Genomic DNA, 13,343 nt, shown 5'->3' with positions numbered 1-13,343 from the left:
TTTCCACCTGTAAAATACATAAATCAATGGATGTCTTTCCACTGAAAAGCTTCACACCACAGCTTCTTAAACCATCAGCATGGAAAGGGCACTGAACAAGGGACACACATTCTCCCCAGTGTCACCTAAGTGGGTAAGTTCATAGTTTTATCAGGTGCTTAACAAAGATTCTGAAGTGCCAGCATGGAATTTTAAAAGTAGGAAGAGCTTCTGTTTGTTTGTTTCCAAAAGCATTTGAGGTCCCCTATTTCAGAAGTAAACACTGTTAATATTCATTGTATTTATATTCAGTGACTAGAAATGGATGTGAATTTTTCAAACTCTGAACACCTATCTCAAAATTGCCATTAGAAAGACTACACCTTTCTCCCCACCAGTGCCTGAAAACATCCATTTCACTGAACCTCCAGGGATAAGACAAGACATGTTCATATCTAGAAGTTAAAATCCCTTTTATTTTTCCCAAATCCTTTGATCTAATTGAGAGGTTAGCCAACATTTCTTGTAAAGAGCCAGCTGGTGACAATTTTCGGCTTGCATTGTTTTTATGGCAAATACTCAATTCTGCATCGCACACCAAAAATAGTCATGGCCAGTTAAGCATTAAATTGGACAAAGTTGTGTTTCAATAAAACTTTATTTCCATTTGCCAATGCCTCTCAAGACTATGTGACTTTATGATTTTAAAGACCAATCTTTTGACAGTTCTAAGAAAGAAACCTCCAAAGAATCGTGTGTGTGTGAGCTGCTTCTTACTGCTCTATCTACAGACAAGTGTGTTCATCTTAAAAGAACAAATGGGGAAAGAACAACTCAAAACACACAGGGCAGAACAAGCTTCCAAAACTCACGGTTCACCATCATCACAGCTAAGCTTGGAGCGCTGCACAGCTTATAATGCATTTTCTCATTTAGTATCTCCTTGGTTCTTCAAACACAGTGAGATGGCTGTGATCGCGCCAGGTGTATAGATGGGGAAACCGAGGCTCAGTTTATTAGCTGTAGGATGCAAGCCCAGTGCTGGCCTTGTCACCACAATTGCTATTTAGGTTGTACACAGACCACAAAAGTCAGTGCCCTCTGCCACAGAACACACACAACCAGACAAAATCACACACACTATCTTGCCCCTGCTTTTCAGGTAAACTGTTTTCTCTTTAAGATTTGAAGCTTTTGTCAGCAAGAAACAGCAGTAATTAGCACAAAAAGAGATCAATCTTGTATTTGAGTCTGCTAATGTCTGTTTTGTGCACAATTGTCCCTGTGGCACTGAGCCAGAAAGAATGAAGCAGCTATAAATGTCTAGGCAAAAGCCTCAAAAAATAAATTCACAAGGATGAAAACATATAATTAGGGCACGTGTGAACTCAATTTGAAGATGTATTCACAAACTGCGAGTTTTTGCAGTAGAGAAAAGAGATTCAGATAATCAAGTTTCCCCTTCAAGGAAAGAAGGGCTAAAACATATTGAAAGAAAGAATTGCTAATTTCTCCTTAACTGTAGAGGCAGTGTGTTTTGTAACCACAAAGAACTGTCTGCAGATCTTGGCCACTGTTCTTCTAATCTGTGTGTCTGAGCTCCCTGTACAGTCTTTGGGCAGACAGAGGAGAAATGGACATAGCTCTTGTCCTCTGTGTGTGTTCTCTGAGATTTAGAGACCGTTCCTTTACTCATGGGAAACTCTTCATTCACTCTTCATTCACAGTTAAAAGCCAGGCTAGACTATGGGCCACATATTTTCCATTTGAGGGAGGGCTTTTAAAATCCATCATAAATTATTTTTAGTATGATTCCCACAGTTTCCAAATTCAGATTCCTAGATAACAGGTACATGGGTAACCTGCTGTCATCTCTTCTTTGAATGCATGTAGCAAGTAAGGCAAGTTAGGCTATACTGCAAACCACTGACTGTTAGGATGCCACTCTTTCGGCTCTGCTGTGTGCAGATGGCTGGGTTTTCAAAGTGCCTGCACTTCATCGGGCAGTTTGCAAAGTCAGCACTGTGTTTTGGGGAAAAAAAGTCTATGGACAGCTGAGGCCATTCACCAGAATGCAGCAGGGAACTGCTAATATTTTCCTTGAAAGCACAGCCTTGAAAATGTAAACAGAATCCCATTACCTAAGCAACTTGTGGGTCCAGTGTGGAGCTAATCCACCCAATGGGTAGAACCGAATTGGAAGGAGAAGGGCATTATGGGAAAGCTGACTTTCAACCTCCAGGTGATGAGCAGCTATGTCTGGAGGGACTGGTTGTTCTTTTCCCTTCCATTAGATTATGAAACTGCAGCAAGTGAGTTCAGCTAAGTGGGCTGCACCTCCTTCCTTATAAACATGGGAAAAACAAAGTGTTCTTGACGTTTGTGCACAGATGAAAGGAGAATGAGATTTCTAAACTGCCAAGTGCCATCCAAATGTCAGGACCCGTTACACAGTAATAGATCTTGCCCTCCTAAGGATCACTAGAGGTGTCACAATCTATTCTTGTGCAGGTGTATCAGTATCACCCAAGGGGTGTACTCAACATCAAATGCCACGCCAATGGCATCCACGTGACCACCTGGCACAAAGCCAACCCACTCACAGGGATGGGGCTTCAGGGAAGGAGACACATGGAGAGGGAAAGAAAGGAGATTGTATCTATGACTCCAAGGTATTTTATTGTGCTCAGAAAAAAAAGAGCTGAAGTTCCACTACCTGATGAAAACTACCTAATCAATCAATCACCTTGCCCAAGTTTGTGTATTCAGATGATACAGCACCAGCCCTAACCTTTTAAATTTGTAAGGGAAGTCACGTCTCAAGGCAGTTGCCTCCTTTTTAAAATTTTTCCCTTTTCCTTTTTCCTCTAAATAATAGAGTCAACTTCCATATTAGCGAGTTCTCTAGAGAAACAAAATGAACAGGAGGTATAGAGAGGCAGATTTATTTTAAGGAATCGGCTCACACAGTTACGGAGGCCGCTGAATCTAAAATCTAGGGGGTCATCAGACTGGAGACCCAGGGAAGAGTGGATGCTATAGTTCAAGTTCAAAGGCCACGCACTATGGGATCTCTTCTTGCTGGGAGGAAGACAGTCTTGTGGTCTATTTGGCTGCTCAACTGACGTGAGAAGGCTCATACATTTATGAATGGCAGTGTGTTGTGTTCAAAGTCCACCAGTGTAAATGTTCATCTCATCCCAAAACACCCTCAGACAAACATCTTGAATCATGTTTGACCAAATATATGGGCACCACGGCCTAGCCAAATTAACACATAAAATTAATTGCTACAACCTTAGAATAGTCCACGTATTACAGTAGGCACAAGAAGAGATAAGAGGAAAAATATAGTATCTCCCATTATCACTAAGCTTGGATTTCATATTTACTTTAGTATAGTAAATTGAAGCTGTTTTCCAATGAATCCCTACAACAAAAGTTGCTTCCTTTGCAAACTTAAGATACACAAGGATTCTTCCAAGAATCATTCTCTGTGAGCCACTGTCAGCATGGTCTCCCTTCCTGGTACTATTTCACAGGGCGACTCCATTCCATATCACAAAAGCATTATGCAATGTGATCACCTTCAAAATTAAAATTCAGCTTTGAGACCCTTATCAGACATGTTGAGATTTTCATATATATAAAATGCATTATGTTAATGTAAAATATATCATTATCAAATTCATAAAACATTATATATTATAAAATATATATATAAGGTATAAGGTATATATATGTGTGTGTGTGTGTGTGTGTGTGTGTGTGTGTAAAACCAACCATGGAAACCACTGATACAGTGAAAAAGCACACCACCTTTTTCTTACAAAACCAATGGAGATTTTGCACTGTTGAACTCTGGCAAAAGGAGAAAATGATCCAGAGCCAGGAAGCACTGAATTATTTTGAAACCTAGTGATCATATCCCCCCATAAACCTCTAACCTCATTCTCTTAGATTTCATCTGCTTAACTTGTCTTTATAGAACTCATTGAGAGATAAGTAATCACAGAAGTAGGACAAACTCACACTGAGGTTCACCTACCATTCACCCATGAGCCCACAGGGTGCAGGCTCTGAGAACAGCTGCAAAGCCCTCTGGGAGTAGGGAGCAGGGCAGTGATAAAGGCCAAATCAATCCTCCAGCAATTTCCCACTTTGAGAACTTAAGTCAGCGTTTAATCTCATTGGGATGAGGCTTTTCCTGTTGGCTTTTTAAAAATTAAATTTGTCAAATACAATTCAGCTAATCTTACATGTAGTATTCTTATTAGGGTATTACCATGTAAAATATATTATCATTATAAGACTATTACAGGGGCTAAAGCTCAGAAAAATAGAGCAATTATCATCACTTATAGATCCACAGAGAAGCAGCATGGCGTAATGGAGAAGGGGTTCAATCTAATAAATTTGGTTTCAAAAACCACTAGACAGGGTCAGAAACATTTCAGGATTTGTGTCAAGCTTCTTTCCAGCCAGGCATCTCTTTGGGGTTTCTGCCTCAATCTCACCAGCCTTTCTCCCATCTCCCTGAGAAGGGAGGAGGTGAGTGCAGGCTGTCCCAGCAGTGTACATGAGGCCCAGAGAAGAAATGGACCCCAAGTGCTTTTTTTTTTCCAGCTTGAACTTTGTGGCATTTTATATACATCATAGTAATATGTTGTATGAGAACATGAACTGATAGAATATAATCTTGTCCACAACCTTCCATTCTATTCTTCCAGCACATTAAAAACTGTATTTTCTCATCATCCATTTTTCATGCATCCTCTGAGTCTCTGATACCTATTTCCACAAACTGAGCACATAGGAGGGGCAAAGTGAAAGGTAATGATCTGTTGGAGTGTTTGTTTTTAATTTCTGGGTAGGTAGATTGGGGTGAGAGAAGAAAGGAGAGAATGTGTAATTCAGTGTTATTGCAAGTTTACAAGTGGGGAAAAACAACCAAAACACATTGCCTGTTATCTCTAGAAGATTTCTCTGTGCACCTCAGGCATCTTCATTTTCTAGGCCTATGATCTTAAGGCCCATCCTCCAGGTCAAGATAAAATTAAATAAAAGGAAGATGGCCATAGGGAATTTCCCATGTGAGATTTAGAAGGAGGAAGGTACACCTCCCACCTCCATTCTTCTTCTGTGTGCTTCCCTGGAGAGATCTGACCAGCCCTTGACCCATCTCTCCTTGAGGGACCTCAAATCTCTTCTACTGGCCCAGGGCCATGACTGATTGAACAGGGCAGACACCTGACCCCAACCTGGCCAATCACCCAATCATTTGAAATTAGGACAATGTCTCTGTATGGCTGTGACCATCATGAATGAAGCCACTGAGCAGAAAGGAGAGAAGAAAAGGAATGAAAATCTCAATGCCTGGCCCAGTCTCTTTCTGAGATCAGCCCACCTACTTGCCCTTAATTCTAAGAGCCATTCCTAGATTCTAAAAATCAATCAGCTTTTGTTCAGCCTTTGGATTGATTTCTGTTATTTGCAACCATGAGACTAAGCCAATACAGTTGGAATCTACTTTGGAAGGCAGCTTAGAGGGAGGGGAAGAAGATAATACACCTGGGGCCATTTTGGGTGGATATGACCAAGTTCTTTCCAGTGTCACCTTCTGAGCTGACTCAGGCATCTAGTATTTCAGTTACCCAGGTATCCAACCATTATTGTCCTCCTCTAGCTTCCCAAAGCTGAAATACAGTAACCTTGAAGTAAGAAAAAATTCTATACAACATGTTCTTTTTCTTCTAGCCTAGCAGATGTACAGCTGCCCTCTGGGATTGTGCTATTTTTTCATAGGCCATAAAAAGATATTCATTGCTGTTGGTGGGATCATATTCACTCTCCGGGAGAGGGAAACCACACATCATGAATATGTAAGAGGAAAACCAGCATAGGAAATGTTACCCTCCCATGCTTGCTGACTGTTAAACTTTATTTTTATTCCCATTTTCTTTATTAGTCTTCTCATGCTCGCCAAGAATTCTCCCCTGGTCCATCATCTGTTTCTACACCTTTAACACAACTTCATTTTCACTTGGCTCCTTCTTGCTGTTCCCATAGTACCCATACACACTTCTAAAACATGCTATTTTGTATTTTTATGTCTCAAACTCCCTCATTAGGCTAGGGGCTACTTACTGGAAGGGTCATGCCTCATCACTTTAACTCCAGTGTCTGATACATTCACCAGAACCAAATGCTTGACAAATGAGCAAATCTATGAATGAGTAAGTGTATGTAAAAATTACTTTGCTCCATTCAGCATTTCTGATAGTCCAGGCCTATATTTTAAATCCATTCTTTTTTTTTTTTTTTTTTTGTCAGAGATGCATGACCAGCATGTTCTCTGAGCTCCTTTAATTATATACCTTCTTTCTTTGAACACTCCATTCTTAGGAAATTTTCTGAAGAGAGACTCTATTCTAAGCAAATTTTCTTAAGAGAGTTTTCTTTTCATGTGTCAACTTGGCCAGGCTATAGTCCCAGTCATCCAATCCAACATTAACCTAGCTGTCGCCGTGAGGGTATCTTGTAGCTGTGATTGAAGTATGTAATCAGTGGACTCCGCATAAGGGAAGAGATCCTAAATAATCTGGCGGATCTGATTCTACCAATAGAAAGGTCATGAGAGCTGAGCCCCTGAAGAAGAAATTCCAATCATGAGCAGAAGATTCAGCCATAGGCTTTGCTTCCTAACATTCTACCCTTTGGATTTTGGAAGTGATCAGCCAACCGCTAAGTGCGTAACCAATTACATGCAGTAAACTTCTTCATGTAGGTCTTCTACTGGTTCTTTTTCTCTTGGTGAACCCTGATTGATACAGAAACTAACAACAGATCATGTGTGGAATAAAGACTGATATTGTCAAGTATCATTGCCCTCATGCTTTCATTTCCTGTTCTTTCTATTTAACAATTTCAGAAATGAATACATAGGCTGAGGGCACCTTAAGATTCTATAGCAAATCTTATTAGCACCGCTAATTTTTATATGGTCTTCAAGAAAAATAATCCTAGCTCATTGGATCAAACAAAAGTCAGTTCTTAATTCAAACATAACATCTATTCACTGCTTCCTCTGGAATGTTCTGGAATTTCCCTTTAAGTCATGTGTTTCCCACCAAGTATGCTGTATTAGAAATCTTTTGACGTGCCCTTTGTTAATCTAAGCAACCACTGCGGTTAGTCCTGCAGGTAAAATCTCTTGTAACAAGTTTCCAGAATAGAGTGGTGGTCTCCAGTTCTCAATATCTTGCTTAGTCTTTAATATTCATTTTTATTTCTCCTTTATCCCATTTGCAAAGGGTTCCCCCATACCATCCTCTAGGAGCTTTATCCAGCACGACAACAAATTCATAAGCTCAGAATGCCTAACCCTCTTCAAACTTTGTGCTGCCCACTTCCTGAGCTACAAAGTCTGCTGCTAATTCTGTAGTTTCCCTGTTTGGGAGGGTATTGCCTTTGTTTGACTTTTTCCCACTTTACTTGTCCTTGATTTGTTTCACAATGAAATGTTCTATCTTCACAGCTTTTCCTTCAGTGTCACCCGACTTTATTTCATAAGCTGATTATTCCTTCTCTTCTTTGTTCTAATAAGATTGTAACTTTTTTTTTTCCAAAATTTTCCCTGCCAAGAATTCCTAACTTGTGTGTATATGTGTGTATATAGAAGGGTGGGGGGTTGAAGGGCAGGATTGTTGCCATAGCTAGAGTTTCAAAAGCTATTTTATCGAGTTTACGTTTCACATCTATTATTATTTGCTGTGGCACATAATTATTGCTAATTCCATTAACCAGATTCATCATTTTATTATCCATATTGTAAATTCCATTTCAACATTATAACTTGATCTCATATTCTAGTCGATTCATTCTAAGTAGCTGGTTTCACATTTCAGATTTGGTTTCTTTGGGCTTCACCAGTTTTTCTGAAGATGTAAATTGAATTCTTCTCCTAAACTGTCATTCTTACATGCAGAAAGATACACGTCCTGAAATCATTTCTCCATGTCTTCTGAAGACCTGCATTCACAAAACTCTTATTCTGCATAAACTGTGCCTTTCCTTACAGACTTCATGCAAGAACAGTCTCACCTGTGCACAGCTCTCCTTTGCTATTTCATGTGCAACGGCTTTCTCCTTTGAATTCAGCTTCATAGCTGGAGCTAAAATTACATCAAGTTTCTCTTCTCTCCAGCCACTGAAGCTGCACTGCTATCCTCTCTCACTTGACTCTTCTTGCGTGACGTGTGCCTGGTCGAAATCTGCACATATCTTCCCTAACACTTTAGGCTTCATCCGTTTCCATCTCCCTTGTGTGGAGGAAAAGCCCACCTACCTATCCCCCCACGCTTGTTCTCTTTTTTGGTCCCTTTTTGCTATCTCCTCCTTGATTCCTGACTATTTGCATCCATTGTGCAGAACCAGCTTGCCTGCTTGACTCAACTTTTAAAACCTTGATCGATCGAGCAACCAGTGTATGGCAGGCAGAATACAAAGGTAGGAAAAAAAGAGAGTGTTTTGTGAATTACAAAGGGAAGAGTCAGAAATAAGGACAGGCCCAGAAACAACCAGGTTAAGATACAAGTCATTAGTTCTGGCTTGGGTTAATACTGCAGCATTCTGCTAGAGCCAACTAGCTCTGAATCATCTTCACACTGCATTTAGAAAGGGAGAGCCTTCTAAGACACCACTCTCCTACTTCAGAGAATCTCCAAGGTTTGCAGGATGAAAACCACACTTCCTGGGTGGGCACTCATCACTTGACCTCCGACAACTACCCACCGCTCATCTTGCACCACACTTCCATTGGCCTGTATCTCAGGATGACAGTATGTGTACACAGGCTCCTCCTACCTGAGGGCAGTGGGGTGGGTGAGCTAAACTAAAGACTTACAAACTAAAGCTCCAAATCCTAGCAGCAAAGGTAGAAAGTGTGACAAATCTGGAACAGGCTGCAGTTGGCTGTTGAAATCAACTATGAGTCAGATTTTGGAGCAGAGGGAAGGCAAATGAGTCAGAATGAACGAGGAGGGTGCGAGTCTAAGTCCTCAATGCTGCCAGCTACCCTTGGCTGATTGTGTTCGTGGTTGGCTCCAGTATAAAGGGCTAGGGTGGGGTGAAGGCCAGACGAGGACGTTAAGCTGGCAGCATTGTAGGAAAGAAGGCCCAGGCCCCAACAGGTCCATTCCTCCAGAGGGTAGAGTCAGAAATTTAAATCTGATTGATAAGAGTAATCAATAAGGCAGAGAGATCTGATCTGATCTGAAAATGAGTTGAGACAAGATTGATCAGAGTTCCGTGCAATTTTCTTTAACGCTACCTACCATGTGTGGTTTCTATTACAAGTGCGTCAGTGTAACTAAGAATTCGAGACAAAGCTGAGTGTTACACAGTGAATGCCTGGCCATCCTGGAAATGCACGCCCAGGCTCTCAGGCTGAAGCCCCCATGTGAAATGACCAGCACTCCCTCCTCCCACAGCCCAGCCTCCGCACACCTTTTCCAATCTCTTTGCTGCAAACGTGAGCCCTTTACAAGCAATGTTTTTATCTTCATCTTTGCACTCAGAGGACTTGACACTTGGAAGGTGCTCCATAAATGCATACGAATGAGAGCTGTAAACACAAAACATACATCTAATGAGTCAGAGAAGGCTACAGCACACACGTGAACCAGGTCTGAAAGAAGCGCTTCCCTGAGAGACCAGCAGGGACAGGTAAAAGGAAGGGCACGTGAAAAGTCACAGGTCTAAGACAGCTCAGCTAATTCAAGTGACTAGGCAATGCCACTGTCATTGCTCCTCCTCGTCTTCTGTTCAAAGCCTCTAAATCTAGCTAGGTTTTCTGTATTTGTCTATCTTACAGTTGCAAATTCTTGTTGCATAATAATATCCTCCACTCAAGGTGATCTTGGAAATTCAACTACTCTCATTCTTTATCCCTGCAACATATTTCAATGCTGAATATTTTTACTCAAATGATTTCCTGAGTCATATCTATTTCCTGCTTATCTTTGGCTGTTCCCTATACTAGATATAAGTCTTTGTTTTTAAATGAAAAATACAGCCTTGCAGATAACCTCATTCTCCCATGGCAAATCTCAGAACTATCTGGATAAAGCTGCTTAAATGCCACAATATTTACCATCTAGTCAACCCACTATTTTTCCAGTCTCTCTAGGACCTAATGTTTTGGTTTGCAAACAGAATAGAAAGTTCTAGAAGTTCTAATCCAATTTCCCTTGATTCACTTATTCATGTAACAAATGTAAACAGATCTCAACAGTGTGTAAATAAGACCCAAGTGAGTTTATATTTCTTTAAAGTCTACATTTTGGCAGTGGTAAATGCTTCAAGGTCATTTTTTTAAAGATTTATTTTATTTATGTGAAAGAGTTACAGAGAGAGGTAGAGCAGTCTTCCATCACTAGTTCACTCCCCAAATGACCACAATAGCCAGAACTAAGCTGAGCTGAAGGCAGGAGCCAGGAGCTTCTTCAGGGTTTCCCACGTGGGTGCAGGGGCCCAAGGACTGGGGCCATCTTCTTCTGCTTTCCCAGGCCATAGCAGAGAGCTGGATCAGAAGAGGAGCAGCCAGGACTAGAACCAGCGCTCATATGGGATACCAGCACTGCAGGCTGAGACTTTAACCCGCTGCGCCATAGCACTGGCCCCCAAGGCCAGATTTTTAAATGTTTTATTAACACCACCCTGAATATTTGTACAAGTTCACCCAATTTTATGGTGACTATCACTCAGTCCTGATGCATTTTTTACACAACATTTGCAGTATTACTGTGGCAATAGTGGTTTCACAAATTGCCCCACATTTTAGGAAACGAACCATCGGATTGAAAGTACAAAAGAGATTCCTTTATTTGCCTGGAAGTCCCCAAACTGTCACTTCCTCTATCCCATGAACAAACTCCTATCATTCTTTACAGCACGATCAAGCAGCAGCAGGGGTTAAAAATGGTGCACCTGGGGCTGGCGCTGTGGCATAGCAGGTAAAGCTGCCACCTGCAGTGCTGGCATCCCATATGGGCACCAGTTAAAATCCTGGCTGTTCCATTTCCGATCCAGCTCTCTACTATGACCTGGGAAAGCAGTGGAAGGTGGCCCAAGTCCTTGGGCCCCCGCACCCGCGTGGGAGACTCGGAAGAAGCTTCTGGCTCCAGATTGGTGCAGTTCCAACCATTGCAGCCAACTGGGAAGTGAACCAGTAGATGGAACACTGACTCACTCTCTCTCTCTCTCTCTTTCTCTCTCTCTCTGCGTAACTCTTTCAAATAAATAAAAAAAAATGGTGTACCTGCTGTTTCACTGGTGTTTTTCACATTGTTTTATACCTATTTGTGTGCTTTATAGTTCAAATTAATCTAATTGTACAATCATCTCCTATGAATTGTGCATTCACTAATTCATTTATTCAGCAAGCTCTCAAGGCACTGCTTCCAGGGCATGGTCTACATGTGCGGGGATGACAGAAACAACACTGCCCTTCCTGCACCCGAGGAGCTAGCAGCCCTTGCACATAGGATTCATCACAATGTGATCGACAAGCAAGGACACTGCCCAGCTTCTCTGTAGGAACTAGGAAACCTCACAACACCTGCATGGGATACCAAAAAGCCATGGATACCTAAGTCCCTTATAGAAAATGGCAAGTTTGGGGCTCAATGCTGTGGCATAGGTTAAGCTGCCGCCTGCAGTGCCAGCATCCCATATGGGCATCCATTCGAGTCCTGCCTGCTCCATTTCTGATCCAGCTCTTTATAATGTACCTGGGAAAGAAGAAGAGGATGGCCCAAGTCCTTGGGCCCCTGCACCCACGTGAAGACCTTGAAGAAGCTCCTGGCTCCTGGCTTTGGATCGGCTCAGCCGGCTATTGCAGCCATTTGGGGAGTGAACCAGCAGATGCAAGACCTCTCTACCTGTCTCTCCCTCTCACTCTAACTTGGCCTCTCAAACAAATAAATAAATATTTTTTAAAAAATAAAAGAAAATGGCAAGTCTGCATAGGGCAAATCCTCCCATATACTTTAACATGGGCCACTGGGATATTTATAACATCATTTGTGGGCCAAACAAAATTAGCAACTTAAAAAGCAGCTTGCTAGAGGTATATGGAAGGTTGAGTCCTGCCAGCACTTGCCTTGGCAGGGCCAAACCAAATGACTGTGTGGGCTTTTTATGGACTATGGGCCACATGTTCCCCACCCCTGCTTTTAATCATCTCTAGACAACTTAACAATGCCTAATGTAAATGCTATGTAAATATTTGTGATACTCTATTGTTTAGGAAGTAATGACCAAAAAACAGTTTGTACATGTTCAGCCTAGGCACAATTTTTCTTTCCAAATATTTTCCATCCACGTTTGGTTGAATCTGCAGATACACAAGCCATGGATACAAAAGGCTGGCTATAGAGACAGAAACGAAGAGATTTCCTCCAAATGACACACATCCATAATGAAACCAGATCCAAGATCTATGTCTTTCTACTACATCAAGCCAACTAGAATGTTCTCTCCCCTGTATCAATCAACGTTATTTTTCGGGAGCACAAATAGTTATCTGTAGCTAATTTTCACAGAATCAATCTCATTTCAGTTTTCCGATATTCCTGGAGTTGTGCCCATTCTTCCATGTAATATCTTTTTAAAATATTCACAGTTGGAAATAGCAAGAAAATGACATTAAATTGAAGCCAAATTGACAGGTTTTCCTAACCAGGTCATGAATTTACCTGGTACCCGCTGATCCCACTAGAAAAGAGTTTGCCTGCGGACAAAAGGCAACTGTGAACGTGCTGAGGAGGCAATCCTCCTTCCACAGATGTTGAATGGGTTGTTCAGTAGTGACTTAGCTTCCTTTTCTCTCTGTGAATGGAGGTCAAGATAAGAATCTATAGACACTCTAACTCTCTCAATCCTTTAAATCCAGACACTGTTGAAATGCACAACATTACAGGGATAAACACCATTAGCAATACAGACATGGATTTCCTCTAGCAACTGATTGATGTCTGGAGGAACAAAAGACCAGCAGTTTTTAAAATTTACCCTCACCCTTTGCTAGAACTGAAAGTCTTGTGAGCAGACGTCAGGGGCTAACTCACCAGGTAAGAAGAGTAGAATACTACAATATCCTACCCAGTCAGGATTAAGATTCCTTTTGTAAGGAACTGGGCCACTGAGCAGCTGAGCATATATATTTATGAACTTAGAAAACTGGGAGCTGCATTTGGATAAAAGAGAGTGTAGAAATTTCGGTGCAAGGTTGTCCGGTATAAAGAGATAAAGTAGATGGGAAAGTGTGGACACACCTAACAGAGGGGATGCTAGGATGTCTT

At 41.5% G+C, this 13,343-nt stretch overlaps 1 protein-coding gene across 2 annotated transcripts in view; it reads right to left on the bottom strand.

Moving 5' to 3' along the window:
• RASGEF1B (RasGEF domain family member 1B) overlaps positions 1 to 13,343 on the bottom strand; it is a 653,322-nt gene that overhangs the window by 387,292 nt on the left and 252,687 nt on the right. The gene's annotated exons all lie outside the window — the stretch shown is intronic.

This window comes from Oryctolagus cuniculus, chromosome 8, assembly GCF_964237555.1.
Source record: "Oryctolagus cuniculus chromosome 8, mOryCun1.1, whole genome shotgun sequence".
Lineage (NCBI taxonomy): Eukaryota > Metazoa > Chordata > Mammalia > Lagomorpha > Leporidae > Oryctolagus > Oryctolagus cuniculus.
This window is presented reverse-complemented; position numbering and strand designations above follow the sequence as displayed.